The sequence below is a fragment of the Procambarus clarkii genome, chromosome 33, assembly GCF_040958095.1.
Source record: "Procambarus clarkii isolate CNS0578487 chromosome 33, FALCON_Pclarkii_2.0, whole genome shotgun sequence".
NCBI lineage: Eukaryota > Metazoa > Arthropoda > Malacostraca > Decapoda > Cambaridae > Procambarus > Procambarus clarkii.
This window is the reverse complement of record NC_091182.1, coordinates 23,042,221-23,046,818: the sequence shown is the minus strand read 5'-3', so window position 1 is coordinate 23,046,818 and position 4,598 is coordinate 23,042,221. Positions and strand designations below refer to the sequence as shown.

Below are 4,598 nucleotides of genomic sequence, written 5' to 3'. Positions count from 1 at the left end.
GTCCTGGGACCTCTGTTGTTTATAATATATATCAGTGATTTAGATTCAGGTTTGAGTAGCAACATTTGCAAATTTGCCGATGATACAAAAATCGGCAGGGAAATTAACACGGAAGAAGACTCCCTATCACTTCAAGTTGGTCTAAATAGGGTTTTGAAATGGTCAAAGGATTGGCAGATGCAGTTTAATGCTGATAAATGTAAAGTTTTGAGGGTAGGTAATGATGATAGAGTTACAAGATACGAGCTAGATGGTGTTGAGATTGCGAAATCGAATTGCGAGAGGGATCTGTGAGTTATGATAAGTAAGAATTTAAAACAAAAGGATCAATGCATGAATGTTCGTAATAAGGCAAATAGGACACTGGGATTTATTAATCGAAGCGTTAGTAACAAGACACCTGCTGTGGTTCTTCAGCTATATCTTGCTCTGGTTAGGCCCCATTTAGATTATGCAGTTCAGTTTTGGTCGCTGTACTATAGAATGGATATAAATTCACTTGAACGTGTCCACCGTAGGATATCTTGAGGTTATCTTGAGATGATTTCGGGGCTTTAGTGTCCCCACGGCCCGGTCGTCGACCAGGCCTCCACCCCCAGGAAGCAGCCCGTGACAAATCAACACCCAGGTACCTATTTTACTGCTAGGTAACAGGGGCATAGGGTGAAAGAAACTCAGCCCATTGTTTCTCGCCGGCGCCTGGGATCGAACCCAGGACCATAGGATCACAAGTCCAGCGTGCTGTCCGCTCGGCCGACCGGCTCCCGGGATGACTAAGTTAATTCCCCAAATTAGAAATCTTTCATATGAAGAAAGATTAACAAAGCTTAAATTGCATTTAAGCGGCGAAGAAAGGCGAAGAGTTAGGGGTGACATGATAGAGGTTTACAAGTGGATGAATAGACATAACAAAGGAGATATTAATAGGGTACTAAAAGTATCAACACAAGACAGAACACGAAACAATGGGTATAAATTTGATAAGTTTAGATTTAGGAAAGACTTGGGTAAATACTGGTTCGGTAACAGGGTTGTTGATTTGTGGAACCAATTACCGCGTAATGTGGTGGAGGTGGGGTCCCTCGATTGTTTCGAGCACGGGTTGGACAAGTATATAAGTGTGATTGGGTGGTTATAGATAGGAGCTGCCTCGTATGGGCCAATAGGCCTTCTGCAGTTACCTTTGTAACACTACCTTATGTAACACTTCATCCGGCCCAGGGGATTTGTTTGGTTTTACTATTTGTTTAATTAGGTCCCCCCGGGTAACTGCTAAACTATTCAACCTGTCCTCATCCCCACCCATTTATACTTGTTCGGCTGAAGGCATATTGTTAAGTTCCTCTTTAGTAAATACAGATATAAAATATTTATTAAAAATACTACTCATCTCCTCGTCATTTTCCGTTATTTGACCTGTCTCAGTTTTTAATGGACCTATCCTTTCCCTAGTCTTAGTTCGATATAACTGAATAAAAGAACTTTAGGATTTGTCTTCGCTTGCCCTGCTACGCGAACTTCGTTGTTTCTTTTTGTTTTCCTTGTGTCTTTTTTTAACATTTCTAACCAATTGTACGAATTCCTGTTCTAAACTAACTTCCCAATTCTTAATCCTTTTGTACCACGCTCTCTTTTTACCTATAAGGTTCTACAGATCATTTGTTATCCACTTTGGATCATTAGTATTCGATCTATTCAATTTATATGGTATACTACGTTCCTGGGCTTTGCTTAGAATATTTTTAAATAGGTTAACGTCTAGCCCACACCCCATCCCCAAGTAGGGGATGTAGTAGAAGTGGGATCCCTTGATTATTTCAAGTGTTAGTTGGACATATATGAATGGGATTGGGTGGATATAAATAGGAGCTGTCTCGTTTGAGCCAGTAGGCCTTCTGCAGTTATCATCATTCTTATGATCTTAGGTTTTTTATGACATGACATTCTTTAACTATTGGGTTTATTACCTCTAAGCAGTAGAGGTAATAAACAGTACTTGTAACCAAGTCTGTGTTTGGCTAATGCAATGTCTCTGCAAATCTTTTTGCCAGGCTTGTACCTAGTGGCGCGTTCGTACACATAAGCCCATACGAGGCAGCTCCTATTTATATCCACCAAATCCAACTCATATACATGTCCAACCCTCGCTTGAAACAATCGAAGGATCCCACCTCCACCACGTTACGCGGTAATTGGTTCCACAAATCAACAACCCTGTTACACATCGCAGTGGATCTTACTTTTGTTACTTTGGCTCTGTGGCGACTTTTGATAGTTGGGAGCATTTTCCTTTTGATTTACTCCTTAGTCTGTGAAAAACTCGGAGATATGTTATCCTGTTCAACAGGTAGAGCAGTGGTAGTTTTTGCTAGTGAGTCTGCCTATTCATTACCATCTACGCCAATGTGACTTGATATACTATTTAGGGTGATTGATAGCCCTAGATTGTTTGCTTCTTTTCCTACATGTAGGACGTCTGTGACTGACTGTCGTCTGGAAAGTTGTAGGATCTCCAGTATGAGTGAGGTGGGTCGGCGAAGTTGTAGTCCTCCGTGCTAAATATACAACCCTCTCCCGACGCAACGCACCATTTGGTCACCACTTGGTCCGGGAGACATCTCCCGTCACGCAGGGTGCAGTCGCACCTCCACCGATCTCCAGTATTTTTGATACTGGTAATGGCTCAAAAGGGCCACCACTTACGGGCTATTCATGCCCGTGCCACCTTTTGGGTGGCTTCATCTTCATCTTAAACACATTCACAAAGGAGACATCTCCCGTCATGCAGGGTGCATTCGCACCTCCACACATCTCCAGTATCAGCTCTTGATACTGGTAATGGCTCAAAAGGGCCACCACTTACGGGCTATTCATGCCCGTGCCACCTTTTGGGTGGCTTAATCTTCATCAATCAATCAATCTGTAAAGCTTCCTAGTGTATTATCTACGTCAGCCGTGATCGTGACAGAGAAAATGACGCAATATTTACCCCAAAATTTATTGGCGCTGTTTGCGCCAAGAGACCCAATCCCATATCTTCCACCAATTGAAAAATTAACATGGGAGAAAAGGACAGATGGTTACTCGGGTTTGGGTATTTGAGGATCAAATATATACAAAAATTTGAGGATCCGAAAGACACCCCACCTCCAACAATAATAGAAACTCGTAAGGACAGATTGGACCGCATGCGTAAGGAAAAGGCGGAACAAATCCAGTACAAATTAGAACAAGACATTGCTCTCTGGGACCCTCACAATAATGAATCTGCGACTGGAGACCCTTGCAAGACACTCTTTGTTTCCCGCATTAATTATGATACAACGGAGTCTAAGCTAAGAAGAAATTTTGAAATCTATGGACCTATTAAGAAGATTGTTATGGTTTACAACATTAAGACAGGAAAGCCTCGGGGAACGCATTTATCGAATATGAACACGAGCGAGACATGCACTCGGCTCGCAAACATGCTGATGGAAAGAAGATTGACAATCGTCGAGTTTTGGTCGACGTATATATATATATATATAGTGCGTGCTCGCACAACCAAGGGCTGGTTGTCTCGAAGATTAGGTGGAGGTCTGGGAAGCACGCGTCGTGGCAGACCAGCTGTAAATGAAAACCCTGGTCGTGAAGATTATCTTAGACGTGTTGGTAGTGCAAGGGATGCAGATCGTATGACGAGTAATAATCGAGAACGAGTTGATAGGGATCGTGACCCTGAAAGTAGGCACACCCGCAGTCGAGAACGAGAACCAAGGGATAGACGCAGGAGGTCACGCAGCAGAGATCGGAAGCGTCAAAGATCTCGTTCTCGTGAACGTGATGCAACAGAACCAGAGGAAGGTGATAATAGAGAGAAGAGGCATCGTAGATCACGCTCCTGTGACCGCAATAGACGATCAAAGTCACGTGAGGGGAAACATGGAGAAAGAGAAAGACGTGAGCGTATTCCAAGGGAAGAAGAAGAGAATATAAAAAAAACCTGGCAGAGAACGCAACCGAGAAAAACGTGAAGGTGTTCCAAGAGAAGAGGAGGAGAATATCAAAATCAAGGAGCCAAAGGATGACTATCCTGATTATGAAGGCTCATATCATAATAACTTCCCCATGAAGGATGAGGACAATGGTATTAAATATGAGGAGAAAGAGGCAAATAATGAAATTAATGATTAATATTTGTTTTAATGACAGATTTTCAGTTGTACTATTACACAGTTTGTAGGCTGTTAAATTTAATAAAATAAAAAATGTATCTTAGTTGATTAACAACCTCAAGCTTTAGGAGTAAGAGGTCAATCATAAAATGTGATCATATGAATTGTGTAATCAATAAATCTACAAATATTCATACATCGTGTAGTATGGCTTGTTGTTGGGTATTTTTGTACTTTCTGGAAAATGGAGAGTAATAAATGTTAATGAATAATATTCTGGATATAGTAATAAATGCTTTTGAATGATGTATATATTGTGTTATTTGTTGAATAATGTTGAACTGGCCCAGTAATTTGTAGAAGAGTTCTGTTCAAAAGTTCATGATTGAAATCATGATATTTTTTAATGCACTCTGACATAGAATGACCATAATCTGTCTG

At 41.3% G+C, this 4,598-nt stretch overlaps 1 pseudogene; it reads left to right on the top strand.

The window, feature by feature from the left end:
- Positions 1-2,973: 2,973 nt before the first annotated feature.
- Positions 2,974-4,176, top strand: LOC138370748 (U1 small nuclear ribonucleoprotein 70 kDa pseudogene; annotated as a pseudogene).
- Positions 4,177-4,598: the final 422 nt, after the last annotated feature.